General features: G+C 43.8%; 1 pseudogene; it reads right to left on the bottom strand.

Annotated features, from left to right (window-relative positions):
• Nucleotides 1-19,080: 19,080 nt before the first annotated feature.
• On the bottom strand, nt 19,081-19,479 carry LOC102823848 (annotated as a pseudogene).
• Between the last annotated feature and the right edge of the window lie 4,072 nt (nt 19,480-23,551).

The raw sequence follows: 23,551 nt of genomic DNA, 5'->3' as shown, positions 1-23,551 counted from the left end.
TGAAAGCAGAGAATACCAGAAAGATATTTACCTGTGCTTTATTGACTATGCAAAGGCTTTTTTGCTGTGTGGATCATAACAAACTGTGGACAACATTACTTGTGTTCATGAGGAACCTGTACATAGACCAAAAGAACAAGAGGATATTGAATGATTTTAAATCAGGAAAAGTGTGACCCAGGGTTGTATCTTTTCATTATACTTATTCAATTTGTATGCTGAGCCAATAATCTGAAGAAGATGGATTGTATGAAGAAGAACATGGGCTCAGAATTGGAAGAAAAGTCATGAACAATGTGCCATATGCAAATGACAAAGTATGTGATACACCTTACACTTGATGAAAGCGATGAGGGCTTGAAATACTTACTGATGAAGATCAAAGACTACAGCCTTCAGTATGAATTTGTACCTCAGTGTAAAGAAAACAAAAATCCTCACAACTGGACTATTAAATAGCATCATGATAAATGGAGAAAAGTTGTCAAAGACTTCAATTTGCTTAGATCCACAATCAATATTCATGGAACCAGCAATCAAGAAATCAAATGATATGTTGCATTACACAAGTTCGCTGCACAAGACCTCTATAAAGTGTTAAGAGCAAAGATGTTAGTTAGTCTCAGGACTAAGGTGTGCCGGACCCAAGTCATGGTATTATCAGTAGCCTCATATACATGTGAAAGTTGGACAGTGAATAAGGAAGACCATAGAAGAACTGATGCATTTGAATTATTGTGTTTTTGAAGAATACTGAAAGTACCATGGAATGCCAGAAGAACAAACAAATCTGTGTTGGAAAAAGTACAGCCAGAATGCTCCTTAGAAGTGAAGATGACAAGACTTGGTCTCTCCTATTTTATACATATTATCAGGAGGGACCAGTCCCTGGAGAAAGACACTGTGCTTGGTAAAGTGGAGGGTCAGTGAAAAATAGGAAGATTTCCAATAAGATGGATTGACACCGTGGCAGCAGCAATGGACTTAAATGTAATAACAGATGTGAGGATGACGTAGAACTGGGCCATGTTTTTGGTTTTGTTGCACATAGAGTTACTGTGACTTGTAACCCACTTGACAGCAACCACCACAAAAAGTTCCATGAACATTGATTATGGATCCAAGTAAAGTGAAAGCCTTGATCATTTCTATCTTTTCCCATTTATCATGATGTTGTTTATTGATACAGTTGTGAGATTTTTGTTTTCTTTACATTCTCTGTTGTTGTTAAGTGCCGTCAAGTTTGATTTCGACACATAGTGAGCGACCCTGTATAGGTTTTCCGAGGAGTGGTTGGTGAGCTTGAACCACCAACCTTGCTGTTCAAACCAACTGTGCAGTCCAGCGCAGTAGCCCAACGCACTACCAGGACTCCTCTCCATTCAACTAGCAGATGAATAAACAGAAGGAGTAAAGGACTGCAACAGAGTCTTTTAGGGCTAGGCCTGATTGTGGCATATAAACACTTTGTGGTGATTTAAAAATATATTCACAAATTATTTGATACTCCTTTATTTCAAGATCAGTTTCCCTCCCATTAAATATGGGCTGAACTTAGTGACTCACTTACTGCAAATAGAAATCAGTATCTGTCAATGTAGGATTCAGTTATAAACAGACTGAGCTTGGGGGCTCTCTCTCTCAAATCACTCAACTCCGGGCACAGTCATGTTTTGAGCAATCCAATGGAGAAGCCCATGTGACAACAAACTGAAAGCTCCTGTCAACTGTCACGTGAATGATCTTGAAGGCAGAGCATCCTGCCTCAGTCTTCAGAGATGATAGATCCCACCCAACAGATGGCCTTCAGCTTCATGGCAGACCCTGAGCCAGAACCATCCAGATAAGCCACTCCTGGATTCTTGACTCACAGAAGTTCTGTTGGATAATACCTGTTTGTTGTTTTAAGTCATGAAGTTTGGGGAGAACTTGTTACACAGCAATAGTTAGCCAACCCACATTTCTACCTACATTTCATTGGCTGGTAGGCAGTCACATGGTCATACCTTATTGCAAAAGAGGATGGGAAATGTAGTCTTGTATGACCAGGCGCAAAGGGAAGTGGATTTGGTAAACAGCTAGCTCGGTTCTGTTATACCATGGAACTTGTGGGGTTTCTCCTCCACATGGCAGAATCAAAGTGGCACTCAATTCCTGAGACAAGAAACAAGACAAATGTCTCACTTTTGACTACTTATTGTTTGGTGCTCTAGGAGAAGTACTGGATTACTAATCACAAGGTTGGCAGTTCAAATTCACCAGCCATTCTCAGAAGCCTTCTATCGGGTCACTATGAGTCAGAATCAACTCGCCGGCACTTAACAACAACACAACAGTACTGATGATTTAGGAGGCAGCAAGGAACCCTGAATCCCAATTTACATTTTATTTTATACGTTTTAATGACAGTAATTGTAATTATTTATTTGTTGTTTTTTCTTAAAGCTTCTATCAAATAGCTTATGAAAACCTGTCTTCTGCATGACCTCATGGTTATGGTTTCAGCAGCACTATATATTCACATATAAAGCAAAAAGACTGGAAAAAAGTATACCAAACTATAAAACAGCGTTTCTGATCATGGGTGACTTTTACTCACTGAAGGAGCCCTGGTGACATGGCGGATTTCACACTGGGTGGCTAACCACAAGGTCAGCAATTCAAATTCACCAGCTGCTCCTGGGGAGAACATGGAGCCTTTCTGTTCTCATAAAGATTGACAGCTTTGGAAACCTTATTTAGGGTCAGTCTATGGCAGTGGGTGGGTGGGTTTATTTACTGATATTCTGAAAAAGTGTAATTATATTTCCCGTAGTCCCTAAAGTGAACTCATGTGTATTGTTTTGTAACCAGGAAAGAGAATCATTATAAAAATTGACAACAGCAAATCAAAGGATAAGAAACTTGGGGGCTGTGAGTTTGTGTCCTGGGAGAGGAACGATTCAGAAAAGGAGGTGAGAATGGTGCCACATCTTGAAGCCATCAAGGTCACTGACTTGTACATATAGAAATTGTGTCATTGGTGCACGTTCTACTGTGTATATTTCCAGCAACACCAAATAAAGACATTGCCACTGGAAATTAATTTAAAAGCAATTTCTCTTTACATGTGAGAGCAGGTCTGATTACAAAAGCAACAAGGCAGTGAAGGTTGAAACTTCTCAACATTTTTACTTTGGCCCCAGCCTTGAATGCCCCAGGTTACGTGGCTTGTCCTACACAGTTAGGAGGAGATGGAGTTGAGCTTCAAATCAGATTTGTCTCATCCCAAAGCACATGACAAAGAGAACTCACTGAGGGCACCGTGCCATCCCTTTTACCAGTGTGAACAAACAAGTGTGGTTTACCAATCCAGGTGGCATAGTGCCCCGCCCGCCTTCACCTGGTGAACACCTGTGTCTCATTTAAGACTCAAGTCGAGCATCAATGCACTTTTAGTGGACAGTTCAAGTTTGAATTGATTGTAACAATGAACTGGGTTGTTACCGAAGGATGCTGATGTTTTTCCTTGGGAAGAGATAGTCACCTGAAGAAAAATGGCTTGGAAGGTTTATTCCTGGAGAGAATGAACAGGTATGCGGGTTTCTGTGCCTGGGATTCTGTGTCTGGAGTGGAAGGTACTAATGTGCTGTTGTAGAACCTGGAAGTGGTAACTCCCTGCACCCTGCCCCTCATTCACACCTTCAGTGTGACTCATTTGGATGACATTCATTGGGGTGACTAAGCACCTGCTAACACAGTGGAGTCTTTTTTAGTTAGTAAGCACCACTCCCCTCTTCTAAGATTTCAGGAAGCTGAAGTTTCAGGCTCTGAAGTGGCCCAGCAAAGTGACTGTCGGGCCTCAGAGGACACTGTTCCTGCCTGACCACCAGTGCCCACTCCCTCGTGTTGGGTGTGGTGGGAACTCTGTGGTCCCTGCCCTCGAGGGTCTCCCAGCTGGGCAAGTGAGGGACTTGAACAAAAGAATGCCATGTGGTTGTATATCTGATTGTTGAGTTCTTCAAAGTGGAAGACCAACCTGTATATATAGACTGCTGTCGGTTCCATAAAGCCAAAAACAGTATGTAATTATGTGGATTCCTGGTGTGGCACTGTGGGTTAATGCACTAGACTGCAAGGTCAGTTTGAACTGCAAGGTTGGCAGTTCAAGCTCACCAGTCATTCCTTGTAAACCCTATACAGGGTCGTTATGAGTCAGAACTGACTCCACCATGGCACTTAACAATAACAATGTAAATGTATATATGTTATGTTGTTGTTAAGTGTTGTAAGTCAGTTCTGACAAATAGCGATCCTATATAGGGTTTCTAAGGAGTGACTAGTAGGTAGGTTTGAACTGTTGACCTTGTGCTTAGCAGTCCAGTGTTTATCCCACAGCATCACATGAGGACTCCTTCTATATATGTATCTGTATCTAAGTTTACATCTATTCTTACTTCTATTCAGAACGTTATCTTTAAAAACATGAACTAATTTATACTTCTCTCTAGGTATTTGTAATTTTCTTTGTTTAATTTACGTTTCTGCATTTTTCAACTTTCTACAGTTGTTGTTGTTAAGTGCTGTCAAGTGGAATTCTGATTCACAGTGACCTTGTAAAGGATTCCTGAGTAGTGGCTACTAGGTTTGATCTTGTGGTTCAAATCGGCTTTGTGGTCCTGTGCTTATCCTACAGAGCCAACCTGAGTAAGTGTAAAGCCTGTTCTTTGAGGCTTTCTGCTCCCGTAAGGATTTACAGCCTCGGAAACCCTGTACAGGGTTGCTGTAAGTCAACAACAATAACAATAGCTGGGCTTCCAAGTGTAGGGGAGGCTTCTTGCATCACAGAGGAGGTCCTTTCTTTCTCACTTTTCCTGGGGTTTCTTTGTCTCCAATCCTCATTTTTTATTATAATTTTTGGGGAGTTGTCTGAATTTATCAATAACACATTTACTAATTCGTCACTTTTTAGGTATGCAATTTAATGACGGAGTCTTGCTGTGGCACTGTAGAGCAATGTACTGGACCACAAGGTCGATTTGAACCACGGAGTCGATTGTTCAAATTCAGCTGCTCCTCGGAATCCCTATGCAGGGTCGCTATGAGTCGGGACCAACTCACTTAGCAACAACAGCAACAAATTCAGTGATATCGGTTACATAGATCATGTTGTGCAACCATTACCAATAATTGTTGAGGATTTTCAGATCACCACACTTCAGCTCTGACCTTTGCGGATGATTCTGGGAAAGGCCGCATACAGGCCTTTGCCTTATCTGTCTTTGCTGCCCTCTGGTGGTCATTTCGGACCTCAGCAAGAATAGTGGTTTCCTCTATCGCGGGTTTAACTTTCTTCAAGTCCCAGTTCTAGAACTGCTTCCTCTTCTTTCCTTCTTCTGAGATTGAGCATCTTTTTAAAACCGTTGAAATGTGTTTCAGAACAAGACACGTTAAAGCGCTGATGGAGATGACACTTTGGTCAAAAGCAAAGCCGGTAGAGCTGGTTGGAGGGATCTGGGGCGTGCTTTCTCAGTTAACGTAGGAGTGGTTTTTGGTTTTGGTCACGAATCAGTACTGCAAACACCACCAGCACACCTGCTGAAATGCAAAAGCATGCACTTCTCAGAACTGGAGCCAGAGGGTGCTGCTCCACGTTCACATCGAATCGCTGTTCCTGACGGCTGGCGCTAGAGCCCACTATCTCAGATATTTTGTGTCTGTGCAGCTTTAAGCAAATTGTGTCCCTTCTCTGTTCCTGCATCTGTAACACGGGAAAAATAGTTATGCCCGCCTGGGTTCAAAATCCAGCTCTACCACTGACCAGTGATTCACCTTGGACATATTACCATTCATTTCTGTGATTCAGTTTCCTCATCGGTAAAAGTGGAGGAAGCTGTGCCTAATTCATAGGACTGTGAAGATGGAATTAACTCATATATGTGAATGGAATCAGCACGGTTTCTGGAACACAAGCATTGTTTGTGGTGGCTGTCTAGTTGGTCCCTAACTCATGACAAGAAAACGTACAGTGGAGCTAACCGCTGCTCAGTTCCACAACATCCCCATGACCAATTGCACCCTGGGCTGTTGTGATTCAGAAGGCTTTCACTGACAGATTTTCAGAAATAGACACTCAGGCCTTTCTTCCTAGTCTGTCTTCGTCTGGAAACACTGGTGAAATCTCTCCAGTGTCATAGCAACATGCAAGCCCCCACTGACAGCTGGGTGGTGGCTATCCATAAGGTTTGCCGTTGTTAAGTGCTGTAGAGTCGGTTCCAACTCATAGAGACTGTATAGGGTTTCCAAGGAGTGGCTGGTGAGTTTGAACCACCGACCTGTGGTTCAAACCAACCTTGCAGTCCAGTGCTTTATCCCACAGCGCCACACCAAGACTTCATAAGGTATTTGGACAGGGAATCCCACATGGACGGTAGAGTCCTACCACAAAACCTCCACTGTCTCCACAGAAAATAATTCATTTTAAATAAATGTTTATTATTATTGCTGACGTTACCAGTTACTCTGTTTATGACAGATGAAAAAAGCCAAGAGTATTATTAGCTAAATGTCATTCAAAGAATGCATATAGCTAGAAGGAAGACGCTTATTATTTGATAACACTTTTTCATATTAGGAAGCCTTGATGTCGTAGTGGGTTATACGTTGGGCTGCTAGCCATGGGGTCAGCAGTTCAAATCCACCAGCCACTCCCTGGCTTTCTACTCCCTAATAGATTTACAGCCTCGGAAACCCTACATGAGGTGGCAATGTGTTACTTAAGGGAATGGGTTTGGTTTGGGTATTAGGGACTGTTCTGTTGTTGTTAGATGCTGTTGAGTAGGTTCTGTCTCATACCAACTCTATGTGGAACAGAACGAGACACTGCCCAATCCTGGGCCACCCTCGTCATTGGTATCTTTGAGCCCATCGACACATGCTACTACTATGTCAATCCATCTTAGGGGTCTTTGTCTTTTTTGGTAACCCTGTAGTTTACCAAGCATGATGTCCTTCTCCAGGGACTGGTCCCTCCTGAGAAGATATCCTGATAAGATGCACTTCATGTTACTTTCAATATTCTTCCCCAACACCATAATTCAAGTGCATTAATTCTCCTCTGGTCTTCCTTATTCAATATCCAGTTTTTACATCCATATTGAAAATACTATGGTTTAGATCAGGCACACCTGAATCCTCAAAGTGAAATCTTTGCTCTTGAACACTTTAAAGACGTCTTTTGCAGCAGATTTGCCCAATGCAATGTGCAGTTTAATTTCTTGACTGCTGCTTCCATGGACATTGATTATGGATCCAAGGAAAATGAAATTCTTGACAACTTCAATTTTTTCTCTGTGTCTCATGATGTTGTCTATTGGTCCCTTTGTTAGGATTTTTGGTTTTCTTTACAATGTATTGTAAATGTGGATTAACACGCTGCAGACGGCATTCTTTGATCTTCATCAGTTAGTGCGTCAATTTCTCTTGGCTTTCAGCAAACAAACTTCTGTTGTTTGCATATTGTAAGTTGTTAGTGAGCCTTCCTCCAATCCTGATGCCATGTTCATCTTTATACAGTCCCACTTCTCTGATTATTTGCTCAGGATACAGATTGAATAAATATGGTCAAAGGATATAAGCCTGAGGCCCACCATTCCTGATTTTGTTGTTGTTAAGTACTGTGGAGTCCATTTAAAGGTTTCCAGGAGCCCTATAAAGGTTTCCAGGAGTCCTGGAATATGTACAGGATAATGCACTGGACCACAAGGTGAGTTTGAATAGCAAGGTCAGTGGCTGAAACCCACTAGCTATTCCTCAGAAGCCCTATACAGGGTCACTATGAGTTGGACCCAACTCGATGGCACAACAAATAGGGTTTCCAAGGAGCAGCAGCAATCCAGTGTTTATCCTACAGTGCCACACCAGAACTCCTTCCTGATTTTAAACCATCCAGAACCCCCTTATTCTCTTTCAAAGATAGCCTCTTGGTCTTGTTTTACAGCCTGAAATCTAAAGGAAGTTGGCTTGCAGAAGACTGCAGCCAGCAATCAGAGCCCAAGTCCATCCTGAACCTTGACATTGAGCCTTTAGGACTTTACTCATGTCTGACAGCTGAACTGCCAAAGCAGGGAGAGGCAGCTTTGAAAGTGGAGGGGCAGGAGTTGTTTTTGCGTGACCCTTAAGGGAAATTGGGGTACCGGAGTCATGTGGTACATGAGTCATAGCCCAACAAACGTGGTTGGAGGGCCTCAGGGCCAAACTCATAAACTTTTCCAATCTTCAATAGTCCTCTTCCGGCTTCTGTTGTCTAGTCTGTGACTGACGAACTGACCTGCTACCTGTTGTGGCTTTGTGATGAAATGCCTTTGTTCTCTGTGCTCTATAATTGGCCACATTGATATGAATCCTTTGGGTACCATTATGGTTCATGCTGATGGTCTTCCTCATCTGGATGATCTGTCTCTGTCTCTGTCTCTGTCTTGTCTTTGTCCTGTTTAAGACTTCATAATGGGTCTCTATAACATTTATTTGTATTTGAATTATGGTGCTGAGGAAGAATATTAGCAGTTCCATGGACTACCAAAAGAATAAACAAATCTGTGTTGGAAGAAGTACAGCCAGAATGCTCCTTAGTAGCCAGGATGTGGAGGCTTCGTCTCTCATACTTCAGACATGTTATCAGGAGGGACCTGTCCCTGGAGAAGGACATCATGCTTGGTAAAGTGTGGGTCAGTGAAAAAGAGGAAGACCCTTAATGAGATGGATTGACACAGTGGCAGCAACAAGGGGCTCAAACAACACAACAATTGTGAGGATGGCTTAGGACTGGGCAGTGTTTTGTTCGGTTGTCCATGTGGTCATTATGAGTTGAAATCAATTTGATGGCACCTAACAACAACATAATACACATTTGAATTTGGGGTCTTTTCCTTCCTACAATAGTTTATGAACAACTTCCTCAAGAATACAATTTTCATTCTTTGCAATGCTATCCATAGTTTGTTTGGTCCACACAGTTGAATGACTTTGTATAGTCAATAAAACACAAATAAACATTTTTCTGGTATTATCTGCTTTCAGCCACGATCTGTCTGATGTCAGCAACAATATCGTTTGTTCTGAAACCTTCACCCAAATATACCGTGATGGGCCCTACCTGGAAACCCACAGGCCTTGTTGGTTTTGTTACATCTTCCAGGGCACTACAAGGACAGAACTACTTTATCGACAACATGTTCCAGTCGGGGTCTATGCATTTGCACAGACAGAGCAGCTTTGATCCTCAGGCAACTCTGGAATCATCATTCACCGAAAGATGCCTGCCTGTTTTATGATGTACCCTCAAGCCTTGTGTGGTGCTACGAGTTAATGCGCTGGACTTCAAGCTTGGTTTGAACTGCAAGGTCGGCAGTTCAAGCTCACCAGCCACTCATCGGAAACCCTATACAGGATCACTATGGGTCAAAACCAACTCTACAGCACTTAACAACAACATTCAAGCTAAGAAACAGAAGATAGAAACTATCTGCCCAAAAAACCCGCTCCTTGAAAATCCTATTCAGGTAAAAACTGACTCGATGGCACTTAACAACAACAACACACACCTGGAACCACTTCAGAAACAAGGGGTCTGCTCATCAGAGCTCTGGCCTAGAATGATTTGACATTTGGACAGAGGAGGGAAATTCCCCCTAAACCCAGAACAAGGTTCCCTTAAAAATTTTCCTATCCCTTTTGTCAGAGAGCTTTCAGATCATTAGATTTGCTGCACTAACAATAAACCCACTTTCTATTTCACTAACAAATCGTGTCCGTCTTGTTTCAATCAGCTAACAAGACAAGGACCCAAATGCATTTGGTGCTGTCTTCTGACTTCAACTTGAGGTTCTGGCCACCGTGTGCCTAGCAGGCAGAGGAAACAGGACCTATCAACCAGTCTCTGCCACAGCCAGGTGTGTCTAATACAGGCAAACCTCCGAGACATTGTGGGTTTGGTTGCAGACCACCACAATAAACTGAATACTGAACTAAAGCAAGTCACAGGAGGTTTTTTTGGTTCCCAGTACATATAGGATATTCACTGGACTGTTAATCACAAGGTTGGTGGTTCAGACCCGCCAGTTGCTTCTCAGAAACCCTATTGTTCTTAAGTGCAGTCAACTTAGTAGCAACTCCCAGCAACTCTGTATAGTGTTTCTGAGGATCACCTGGTGGGTTTGAACTGACAACCTTGTGGTTCGCAGTCCAGTGCTTATCCTAGAGAAGTTCTGGAAATCCTTATACAGTATTGCCATGAGTCGGAACCAACTCGATGTCACTTTACAACAACAATGCAGATAAAGATTTTGCTTACACTATACTGTAGAGAATACCAGAAAGATGTTTACCTGAGCTTTATTGACTACACAAAGGCTTTCGATTGTGTGGATCATGACAAGCTATGGACAACATTGCGAAGTATGAGTATTCCAGAACACTTAATTGTGCTCATGAGGAATCTGTACCTGGACTAAGAGACAATTGTTCGAACAGAACATGGGAACACTGAACGGTTTAAAATTTAAAAAAGGTGTGTGACAGGGTTGTATTCTTTCACTATATTTGTTCAACCTGTATGCTGAGCAAATAATACGAGAAGCTGGGTTCTATGATGAAAAACGTGGCATCAGGATTGGAGGAAGACTCATTAACAACCTGTGATATGTAGATGATACAACCTTGCTTGCTGAAAGTAAAGAGGACTTAAAATACTTACTGATGAAGATCAAAGACCATAGCCTTTGGTATGGATTGCATCTCAATGTAAAGAAAACAAAAATCCTCACCACTGGACCAATAAACAACATCCTTCTTCTTTTTTTTTTTTTCTCATTAAATTTTGTTTTAATGGGTCTCAAAATTCTGTGATGAATTTTTGGTCAACTTTTTTCCATTTAAAAAGTACTTATTTTAAAGAGTAATAACTTAAAACTGCCACACACAAAAGAAACAAATGGGCCACATAACATGCCTTTCCTTCTGAAGGTTTTACGATGCATTGTTATCATTAACCAGTTTTTCACTATTAAACTTCAATGGCCAATTGAGACAAACAGTTCTGAGACCGTTCTTCCACCACTGATTCATACTGGAGTGGCAGATAGTATTCATTTAGCCTTCTGAGCTTTCTGAGCAGACTTGGTGACTTTACCAGCTCCAAGCAGCCTTTTTGTCCACAGCCTTGATGACACCCACAGCAACAGTCAGTCTCACATCATGAACAGCAAAACGACCCAGGGAGGGTAGTCAGAGATGCTCTCAACACACATGAGCTTGCCGGGAACCATGTCAACACTGGCAGCATCACAGACTTCAAGAAGTTGGGGCCATCTTCTAGCTTCTTACCAGATCAGCGATAAATCTTCTTCTGGAGCGCAGCAAACATGCAAGCAATGTGAGCTGTCTGACAATCCAGTACAGGTGCATATCCAGCACTGATTTGGCCTGGATGGTTCAGGATGATCACCTGTGCAGTGAAGTCAGCTGCTTCCATTGGTGGATCATTTTTGCTGTCACCAGCCACATTGCCACTGAGAACATCTTTAACAGAGACGTTCTTTACATTGAAGCCTACATTGTCCTCAGGCAGAGCTTCACTCAAAGCCTCGTGGTGCATTTCCACAGATTTTACTTCAGTGGTAACGTTGACGGGAGCAAAGGTAACCACCATGCCTGGTTTGAGAACACCAGTCTCCACTCTGCCCACAGGGACAGTGCCAATTCCACCAATTTTATAGGCACTGAGGCAGACTCAGGGACTTGTCAGTTGGATGAGTTGGTGGCTGGATGCAATCCAGAGCTTCAAGCAATGTGGTTCCACTGGCATTGCCATCCTTATGGGTGACTTTCCATCCCTTGAACCAACGCATGTTAGCACTTGGTTCCAGCATATTGTCACTATTCCAACCAGAAATTGGCACAAATGATACTATGTCAGGGTTGTAGACAATTTTCTTAATGTAGGTGCTGACTTCCTTAATGATTTCCTCAGATCTCTTCTGGCTGTAGCGTGGCTCAGTGGAATCCATTTTATTAACACCAACGATTAGCTGTTTCACACCCAGTGTGTAAGCCAGAAGGCATGCTCACGGGTCTGCCCATTCTTAGAGGTACCAGCTTCTCCAACACCAGTAGTAACAATCAGGACAGCACAGTGAGCCTGTGAGGTTCCTGTCATCATGTTTTTGATAAAGTCTCTGTGTCTTGGACATCAATGATGGTCACATAGTACTTGCTGGTCTCAAATTTCCACAGGGAGATATCAATGGTGATGCCTCGCTTACATGCAGCTTTCAGTTTATCCAAGACCTAGGCATACTTGAAGGAGTCCTTCCCCATCTCAGCAGCTTCCTTCTCAAAATTTTAGATGGTTCTTTTGTTGATTCCACCATATTTGTAGATCAGGTGACCAGTAGTGGTTGACTTGCTGGAGTTGACGTGTCTAATAACGACAATGTTGATATGGGTCTTTTCATTTCCCATTTTGGTTTAGGTTTTGCGATGGTTTTCACCAACACCTGTATTCTGGCGGCAAACCCGTTGTGAAAGAAAAACAACAACAACAGCAACAACATTCTTATCAACGGAGAAAAGATTGAAGTTGTCAAGGACTTTGTTCTTCTTGGATCAACTATCAACACTCATGGAAGCAGCAATCAAGAAATCAAAAGACCTATTGCATTAGACAAATCTGCTGCACAAGACCTTTTTTAAAGTGTTGAAGAGCAAAGATGTCAGTGTGAGGACTAAGGTGTGCCTGACCCAAGCCATGGTATTTTCAATAGCCTCATATGGATGTGAAAGTTGGACAGTGAATAAAGAAGAATTGATGCTTTTGAGTTATGGTGTTAGAATATTGAAAGTGCCATGGGCTGCCAAAAGAACCAACAGATCTGTGTTGGAAGAAGTGCAGCCAGAGTGCTCCTTGGAGGCCAGGATGGCCAAACTTTGTCTCTCACACTTCGAACATATTGTCAGGAGGGACCAGTCTCTGGAGAGGGATATCATGTTTGATAAGGTGGAGGGTCAGAGAAGGAGAGGAAGACCCCCAGCGAGATGGATTGGCAAAGTGGCAGCATCAGTGGGCTCAAGCATGGCAACAATTGTGAGGTTGATCCAGGACCGGGCAGTGTTTCGTTATGTTGTGCATAGATAGGATCGCTATGAGTTCGTACCAACTCGATGGCATCTAACAACAATACTGTAGTCTATTAAATGTAAATCGATGAAAAAGTCTAAAATATTGTAGGAATTACCAAAATATGAAACAGACACAAAGTGAACATACGCTTTTGGGGAAATGGTGCTGACAGACCTGCCTGACACAGGGTTGGCACAGATCTCCAATTTGTAAAAAACACAGTATCTGTGAAGTGCAATAAAGGGAGATATGTTGTGCTTACCCTTAAGGTCTGGGTTAAATGTCATTCCTGCAGGAAGAAATCTTGATTTCTTGAGTCCGGGTTGGGTGCCTCTCCTCTGCACTTTCTCCAATAGGACGTTTATCACACAGCAGTATAATTGCTCACCTACCTCCCCTTCTAGACTGTGGACTCTGACAAGGAGAGGCTGAGTCAGTTCTCGGTCACTACTCAATTCTCAGTCTTACACAGAGCTTCTAAACAAAAGGTTGGAGATTCAAGTCCACCCAGAAGTGCCTTTGAAGAAAGGCCTGGCTATCTACATTGGAAAATCCGAAGAGAAGAGCACAGTTCTCCTCGGACACACATGGGGTCACCATGACTCTGTAGTGACTGGTTACATTGAGCCTGGTGGTGGGGGTGATGGTTGTATGCCATGGAGTTAGCTCTGACTCACAGTGACCCTGTATAGGCTTCCCGAGGCTGTACATCTTAACAGGAACAGAAAGCCTCATCTATCTCCCAAGGAGAGGCTGGTAGATTCCAACTATTGGCCCTGTGGTTAGCAGTCCAGCTTGTCACCCACTCTGCTACCAGAGCTCCTTTACATGGAGACTAGCACACAGCCAAAACCCAAAGACAAATCCGATGCCATTGAATTGATTCTACCTCATGATAACTCCATGTGTTACAGAGTAAAATTACTCCATGGAATTTTCTTTGCTATACTCTTACAGAGAAGTCCTGGTGTGGCGCTGTGGGATAATGCGCTGGACTGCAAAGTTGATTTGAACCGCAAGGTTGGTGGTTCAAACTCACCCTCAGAACTGACTTGACAGCATTTTACAACAACAACAATCTTATGAAAACAGATCATCAGCCCTCTCTTCCTTGGGGCTACGGAGTGGGTTCAGGCTGCCAACCTTTAGGTTCGTGGTGGTTTGCGCACCAGCGAATCAGTTCTGACTCATAGCGACCCTGTATGAGGTTTCTGAGACGATAAATCTTTATGGAACCAGAAAGCCTCATTTTTCTCTGGTGGAGCTGTTGGTAGATTTGAACTGCTGACCCTTCAGTTAGCAGCCCAACTCGCAACCCACTATTCTACCAGAACCCCTTCTTCAAGTTGGCAATCCATTGCAAACTGCACCACCCAGGAACCTAAATTCAGTTCCTCAGGCTTAACCTGTACCCATAACTGTTGAGTCACTTTGGACTCATGGGGACCCCATGTGTGTGTAGAACTGAGCTCTGTAGAGTTTTCTTGTCTGTCATCACCAGGACTTTCTTCCTCAGTGCCACTAGTTGGGCTTTAATTACTTTTCAGTACACAGTAGATGTTCAATAAATGTTAACTGAATATGCCTGGAACAAATGACTGAGGGGGTCAGAGGAAGTGGTTGAGAGTGGTCTCTTCGGCTCCCCCAGGATGCTGTGCCCTCCCCCGTAACTGTCGGTAAGTTTCAGAACCATGGGATGGGTCGTCTGGGAACAGGTCTGGAAAGCCCTCTGAGGTTGAGGTTGTGGCCTCAGTTCTTACAGAGTGGAACTGAGACACCGCGTGTGGTCGTCAGTTATCTGTGCCTCCACACCTGGCCCCCCAAAAGGAGTCAACGTAGATACCTTCTCCCTCAAGTGTGTTCTGGAACATGCGTTCATCCACAAACCCCCATCAAACAATGCATGGCATAGATTTATGATTTATCCTGTTCACCTCCCAACAAACTGCGCAGTCATTTGCAGAATAAACACGTTAAGGAAACAAAGCGCGAAGGAGACACAGAAAGTCTTTATTGAAAATCTTACAGCTCCTGTTATTATAAATTAAGTGTGTGGGGTTTTTTTCCTGACATGTGAAAATAAAGATCTGGGGACAATTTTTAGTGTTTTTTTTTTTTTTTTCAATTGATCCCTTTTTATTTTCCTTGTTGTCTAGTGCTGTCGAGTCAGTTCCGACCCATAGCGACCCTGTATAGGGTTTCTGAGGAGCAGCTGGTGAGCTTGAACTGTCAACCTTGCAGTTCAAATGGCTTTGTAGTCTGGCGCATTAGCCCACAGCGCCACACCAGGACTCCTTACTCTCCTCAGTGTCCCTGGTAACTGATATTAGTGGGTCTTGGCCTGTCACTGAGCTTATCATTAGGAAGGGGACTGTCACCAGCTCATTGGCTTTTTTGGGGGGACTTGAAGGAGTCCTGGTGATGCTGTGGGTTAGGCATTGAGCTACTAACCACAAGTCTGGTAGTTCAAACCTACCAACAGCTCCTTGGTAGAAAGATGTGGCTGTCTGCTCCCCAAAAGACTTACCATCTCAGAAACCCTGTATGAGTTGGAATCGACTTCACAGTAATGGGTTTGGGGATTTGTGTGTGTGTGTAGGGACTCCAAGCCCTTTTTCAGACCCAATTCATCCAGACAATCCTATTTCCTTTCTACAAATCTGCTTCCCTGCCTGACATGAAGATTAAGGAGGCACCTAGGAATAAAAAGACACTCCCAAGATACTGTAGCTGTCTATACAGATATTGTTGTTAAGTGCTGTCGAGTCGGTTCTGACCCACAGCAACCCTGTATAGGGTTAACCACCAATCTTGTGGTCCAAACCGACTTTGCAGCATTAGCCCACAGAGCCACACCAAGACTTTATATATATTGTTATTGTTATTAAGTGCTTTCAAATCAGTTCCAACTCATAGAGTCCTGTATAGGGTTTCAGGGAGCGGATGGTGGTTTTGAATTGCTGGCCTTGTGGTTTGAAGTCCAGTGCTGATCCAATAGCGCCATACCAGGAGTCTGTATAATAACTTAACAAGACAGAGGGGAATGGCCCAGCATGGTGATGGGGCAAGAAATTCCTGCCTGGCCTCACCAGGCTTTTGAGCCTCCATTGCCTCACCTATGAATTAGGGTGATGGTATCAGGTACTTTGGATGCCTATGAAAGACTGATGACACAAAATGCCCTCAGAGGACAGCATGAAAAAGCAAGGCACTTCAGCCAGGGCAGGTGTCTCGGGCTACTGGTCTCATCACTTGCAAGTGTGTATGGGGCACGGGGTGGGGAAAGGAGTCAGGGCCTCTTGTGGAGACCTGGCCAGGGTTGATCCCGTGAGTCTCTGGGAAAACTGAGTCTCTGAGGAAGAGGGCCACAGTTTCCTTGATGACCTCCCCCTTCACCCCAGCATGTAGGTTATAGGGACCCGAGAGATTGCCTCTGGGATTGGGGACAGGGCCCCAGACTCCTGGAGGCAAGGAGGGCTGAAGCCAGAGCAGCCACCTGAGGTGGGAAGCTTCTAAGTCCAGGGATTCCAGGACCTCAGTGAGGTTTCTATTCCAGAGACTTCCCTGGCCCACACAGGTGAATTCTGTGCTGATTCATAAAAGGGAAGAAGGAGAAAAGAAAAATCTAGGTCTCAAAGGTATGAATTTGCAGTGAGTTTAAAAAGAAACCAAAGTCAGTCTAAGCTGAAGAAGGGGTTTCCCCCAAACTCTCCCTCCACACACAGCAATTGACAAAATGCTGAGATAGTACTGGGAGATTGCCCAGGAGAAGGGGGTGCAGTGGAGGTGATGGTGGTAGTGGGGGGACAATTTTCTTCTCAGGCAGCATTTATCATCAGAATGACAAGTCCATGGCCCCCTCCTCCTCACACCACCCTCTCCTCCTTCAGCTGTGTCCCGACTCGGCCGTGAAGGCCTGTTTGAGACCACCACTCTATAAAAATAAAAGAAATTGTTTACCAAGGGGGGAAAAAAATCCCCATCAAATCAATTCTTTCTATTTTTCTAGGCTTCCTTCCCCCAAGCTGTAGAGTTTAATCAAAACTCAACTACACTGAAATGGCAATAACTCCTTTTCTTTGTTTTTTTTTTCTTTACATTGTATGATATTAAGCAAGTTTCAGTTTCCTCATCTGTAAAACGGGATCCTCAGCGCGCCCACCTCACAGAGGGACGAGATAACTTCTGTAAAGCACTTGGCACATGGTAAAATCAACGGTTGGCAAGCTGACTCCAACACATGCTGGTCCCACATGTATATCTTCTGCTCCATAAACTTTCAATGGTCGACTTTTCGGAAGTAGATTCCCCAGGTCTTTCTGCCAAGGTGTCTCTGGGTAGATTTACAATCCGCAGCTGAACACATTCACTGTCTGCACAGGGATGTCTGGCACCTAGTTGTTGCTTCAGACTCAGTGAAGCAAAGTGACAAAGTAGAACTGGACCATAGGATCTGGTGAGTTTGCAGCTCCCACAACTAATACTTGTCAATACTTTATGGGAGATAGTAGCTCTTCAATAGATGTTTGTACTATTTCTGGAAGTATTTCTCTGGTTTTCATTGTACTCTTAGAATTTTCCAACTTTATATGTGCCTGGCTGTGATTTAAAAAGTAGAACTGCTTGATTTTTTTTTTTTTTTTAAAGTTTCCTTTATGTTCGCACGTAAACACCATATATGATGATCCTGGTCAGGTTTGTGTTTGCACATGTGTCCCACTCATCCATCACTAGGGACTGAGCCCCTGTCCACACCCTCACTTTGACCTGAGAGGACTTTGCTCATTTGGTGTTGGGCCTGGTCTTAAGGCAGCCTTGGTAATTAGTTTCTGCCAGAATTGCCAAGAGCAGACAATGCTGATGTCACTTTTATTCGAATGGGGATTCTATGACCCCATTCGCCCATTCCTGTGATGCTAATCCCAAACACTCTCTGTGAATCTCAGCTCACAGTCTGCTGTGTGTGACCTTGGGGATTGGCCTTCAGATCGTGGCTCAGAGGAAATCAAAGTGGTGGGAACTCTCTGTTGATATTCTTTTCCTTACTTGTTTTAAAATAACATTTTATTACAAGAGCATGTGTTACCTTTGAAAAAATGTTAGACAATATATATGCAAAAATGAGAAATATGATGACAAATACGAGTGTCATCTTTGCGCAGGGGGGACTTCAGAATGTCTGTGGGAAAATTGGATGAAAAGATCACGGAATTTTTTCCAACACTTTTTTTCTTTTTTGAGTAGTAAGTTTTTTATTACCTCATTTCTTTTTTTTAATGTTTTATTGTGAATTATGTGATAGTTTACATGGGAGAACATTAGTTTTACATTCATTCTATCGTATATAGTCTCATTGCCATGGTTACAATCCCCTCCATGCAATCCTTCCTTCGTACCCCCCAGGTCTTCAGCACACAGTTGCTCTCCCTCTCTGGATCTAAAGTCTCCAGCTGCTCCATTGCTCCATGTCATCATCTCTGCCTCCATTTCAGGCATCACTGCTTCTCTGGGTAGGGTCCCGCTCTCTGCTCTTCTCCCTTGATGGTCCTAGGGACCTCCGCTCCTAGACTGAAAAGTTAATCACTCCCCTCCTTGCTATAAACATCCATCTTTACATTTCCAACCCTCACAATCAGTCCTGATAACAATTATTCACTATTGTATCACAAGAGACCCGTCTGCATTTCATTGCATCAGCCCCGGCTAGTCAGATTGAATACTACTCACTGGAGAGTCTACCTTCCTCCAGGCCCTCTGGGTCTAGGTTCCCTCTTGAAAGCTTGTAAGCCAGTCACTTCTTGCCTTTGTTGCCCCCACCCCCCATTTTGGGTAGCCAATGTCCAAGTTTCCCATCCCTGTCTACTCTGTGTGTGGAGGGTGTGGGAATGATTCTTGCTGTTAGGACTTGTTCCCTCTTTATTACCTCATTTCTTGTGTTTGAAATATTCTTCGACAACATCCTTGGCTTGAGATTCTTTGCCATAGTCCTTAACAACCGCGCAACTGCAACCAACCACTTTGTGAGGTTTTCCCTCTCGGTCAGTTTTGCAGAGGCCTACCCATTCCGCTAACTTCTTGTTGTCATCAACCTTAATCAGGTTGATTTGGTGTTCAGCACATAAGACCTTGACTAACTTGACATACCCAGGCTCATTGCAGTTGGATGGAAGCACACAAAGATGGGCTTGGCGCTTGTCTAGGGCTTTGGCAGCTTGGCGAATTCCACGCAGTAGGTCATCATGGATGAGGGCGGTCTTCAGCATCTCTTGTAAAGCAGTGTTAACATTCAGTACACTTCCAGCAGCAATGCCTTCCTCAGCCATGGCAATGGGTTATGGGTGCAGCAGAATCTTGAACGCACCCGGGCCTCCGCCTCCGCTCAGCTTGGCGGCGACAGGGAAAGAGCTTCCCCAAACTTTTTGAAGGCATATGTGCTGCAGAAGCAGGGTCCGTTCTCTGCCGCTCTGCTGGGTGATGATTAGTTGGTGCCTCACTGCAGAGCTGAGACTGAGCTGGGCTTTCTGCATCCCTAGGACCAAAACCTGCTGCAGGTAAATGTGCTACCTTTCAAGCACACGGAAGGGCAAATGGGATGCCAGGCATATCAGAGCGGTTAGTGGACAATAGAAAACAATATCTAGAAATTGCAAGTTCAGGCTCAAGACCAGAGCTCTCCCCTCTTGAGTCTCAGTTCTCTCATTGGTGAAATGAAGTCTGTGAAAATGACCAACCATAGAATTCAATTCTTCTTGGCTCTGGGGAGGAAACTGGTGAGGTCACTGGATGCCTGGGACTGGCCTCGACACGGATGTTTAGTTCACGAGGTGGGGATATCTGGCGGCAATAGGGATAGCAAAAGAGGAGACACAGAGACACAACGATAGAGACAAAGAGACACCCCAAAACCAGAGTGGATGCAGGACTGGCATCAGGCAGATCCTGCATTGCAAACGTCTCAGCCATGAAGGCTGTAATATCCTGCATAGTAAACATCTTGGCTAAACAGGCAGTATGGTTGCAATGCTGGACTGAGCCCCCTGCATGCTGTAATGCACGCCTTGCCAGTTGTAATGCACCTAGATTCGTTCTGCGCCTCCGTTTTATTTAGGGGAGGTACTTTACACAAAGTTAGGAGGGGCTAAGACAAGGTACAACTGTCAATCTTACTTTTCCAGACGTTCAGGCAACTTTACATCATACTTCGCAGGTTCGAATCTCATGACCGCAACTTGGTTTCTCAAGCTTAATTAACATATCTTTTAGCACCTAGCCTCAAATGGAGGGAGGTAAGGGAGGATTGGGAGGATTCCCATTGTGTCAGCTGCCCAGCCCAGGTTCTTCAGGAAAAGAGGCCCCTGGGTGAATGGGCTACACCTGGAAACACTTTAGAGAGGGCAGTCCTATTGTCCTCAGAACAAAGACCGGGGCGCCACCCAATTTACTTTGACTGAATTCTTTGAGGGAAGAACTTTGCCTTTTTGGAATTTTACAGTCTCAGCTTTTAGGAAAATATTACATTTATCTGTGGATATCAGGGCTTCATGTATGCAATTAATAATAAACATAACTGAACACTAAGATGAAAAACAGTTTGCTATGTCTGCTAGGTGGCTAGAGTCTGTTCCTCAGAGCCTGCGGCCTGTACGGTCTGCAACACTTGGGCCCACAGGGCCTCGAACTCCTGACTGGGTCTGCACGGTCTGCAACAACTGGACATGTGTTCACGAGGCTTGTTATGAAATGGACTACCTCTTCACCTCTCCTGATCTAAATCCGGAGCCCTCAGAAGGGCAGGGGTGCTTTGGTCCTGAGCTTATGAAGTCCCATTCATTGAGCCCGCTGTGTGTCTAGCACTGTTCTGGACACTACAGGAAACACCAACAATGACGGGGGCATGGCTCTCAGGAGGCCAGAACCAGGGCATTACCCAGAGTCAAAGGAAGAATGGCAGTGGCCGCTACACACCAAGTGCTCCAAATGGCTAAACTCACAGAACCCATTTTTCAGGTGAGGAAACTAAGTTGGTGTACTGGGTTGGACAGTGTCCCCCACTAAACTCGTGTCCCTCCCAGAACCTTAGGTTGTGACCTTTTTGGAAATAGGGTTGTTATCGATGCCATTAATTCAATGGAGATGAGTCATACTGGAGCAGGGTGGACTCTTCATCCCATCTGACCAGTGTCCCTGATGAGAAGAGACCCATAGAGAGATACAAAGGAAGATAGAGGCAGAGACAGGGGTCATGTGGCCACAAACAAGGATCACCTGGGGCCTCTGGAAGCTGAACGAGACAAGGAAGCATCCCTATCTGAAAGTTTGAGAGGGAGTTTGGCCCTGCTGACACCCTGAATGTGGATTTCTAGACTCCAGAACTTTGAAAGAATATAATTCTGTTGCTTTATTCCATCTCAATTTATGAACATTTGTTACGGTGGCCCTAAAAAAACTTAATTCAGGTGCTGAGAGATTAAATAAGAAGCCCCAAGTCACATGACTATCAAGTGGTGGAGCTGTGATTTCATTCACTCAGTCTGACTTGAGATGTATCCATCCCAGGCCCTTTTCCTCCTTCCTTCCTTCCTTCCTTTCTTTCTTCCTTCCTTCTTTCCTTTCTTCCTTCCTTTCTCTCTTTCTTTTCAGTTAAAGTAAAACTTTCTTGATTTCATTGAGCACAGTTTCAAATGAGGTCTGTGGAAATAGGGACATAAAGAGAGACTTCAAATCACAATGTACAGAAAACCAGAATGGAAATTATGAGAATGGCCACACTTTGTGAAGAATGTAGCCTATGTCGTGGAGCAATTTGTGCAGAAATTGTTGAATGAGAACCTAAACTGCTGTACAAACCTTCACTGAAAACACAATAAAATATGAATGTTTTCAATTTCAGTGTGAAAGGGCTACCTTAACTACTACAACTCTTTCGTAGAGTTTGGACACCCCTCCAAATGCTGACACCTGACAGTTATCTACAGGTACAGAAAGTAGAAACATTGTCAGGAAACAGAAACTGCCTGAGGCTGTAGGTTCTTGTTGAAGTCACTGCCTCATCCTGAGGGATTTAATGATTGGTGTATTTCCTTCATCTCCCATTTCAGCACCATTTTCTTCTTGTAAATTCCTCCCCTCCTTTTTCCTTTCTTGTCCTTCCCCTTTTCCTTCTTTCTTTCACCTTTCCTCCTCGTCTCATTCATCCTCTTCCACCTCCACCTCCCTTCTTTTCCTCCCCTTCTCTTTTGTTTTCCTCATATGAAGATACTTGGAAATGCTCAGGGTCTCTGCTTATTTCTCTTCGGATACATTAAAGTAACGGAAGTTGGCACGTCTCCAGTGTCACAATAATCCAAACAGTTGTTTGGTATCATGAGTGTGATTTATTTCACATTACATTACCCAAACTGACAACCATCTGGGTACTAACAGCAAAGGCTGAAGACCAATTTTTAGGAGTTGTAGAATTTTGTTCCTTTAATACCAGTTATAAGGTGCTCTGGTAGCGCAGTGGTTACGAATCGGGCTGCGAACCACAAGGTCAGCAGTTTGAAACTACCAACTGTTCCATGGGAGAAAGATGAGGCTTTCTGCTCCTGTAAAGATTTACAGCCCCAGAAACCCTGTACAGGATTGCTATGAGTCAGAACCGACTCCACAGCACATGACCACCACCAATAGCAGTTATGATCACTGATACAACTAGGAAAATGCAGACATTACTTGGACCATCAGGAACTGAGAAGCTTCCAGGTGCTCGAAACCACTGAAAGTAATACTGGTGCAAAGTCCATGATACCATTGGAAAGAACCAGACAACACACTCTAAATCATTCTTCCATGAGGATGTGAGCATAGACAAGTGGCATCCTCAGAGCCCAAGTTCTTAGCCAGTCTTCCGTTTTGTATTTTCCACCTTGACAACTAGAAAATGGATCATATCCTACAGATTTCGCACTCTAAAACCATTCCAAAGCGTTGGAGATGGAAAAAAAAATAATCCATACACTGTAAGTTCCAAGGATCCTTATAGGCTTATATCCTGTAGATGAAACAAATGAGGTTGATGAATGGCATCTTAAAGACCACACAGCCAATTATTAGAAGAATGAGTACCAGGTTCCAAGTGCCTGAGTCTCAGTTCCTTTCTACACTAAAACAGGAATGGTGAGGGAAGGCTTCATTGAGTAGGAGGCATGAGCTGGGCCTTGAGGGAGGTACGGGGTATGGGTGGGCTCACAGGAGGATTTCCTAACACCACTTTAGGCTCCTTTGTGACTTTCACAACTGAATTGTTAACTCCTTGAAGGTATTGCAATGTTAAAGTTGGGTGTCAAGTTGGCTAAGCCATGATGCTCAGCACTTTGGCAGATGTTATATAATGGTCCTCCATCTTGCGCTTTG

This window comes from Chrysochloris asiatica, unplaced genomic scaffold (genome assembly GCF_000296735.1).
Source record: "Chrysochloris asiatica unplaced genomic scaffold, ChrAsi1.0 scaffold00079, whole genome shotgun sequence".
Lineage (NCBI taxonomy): Eukaryota > Metazoa > Chordata > Mammalia > Afrosoricida > Chrysochloridae > Chrysochloris > Chrysochloris asiatica.
This window is presented reverse-complemented; position numbering and strand designations above follow the sequence as displayed.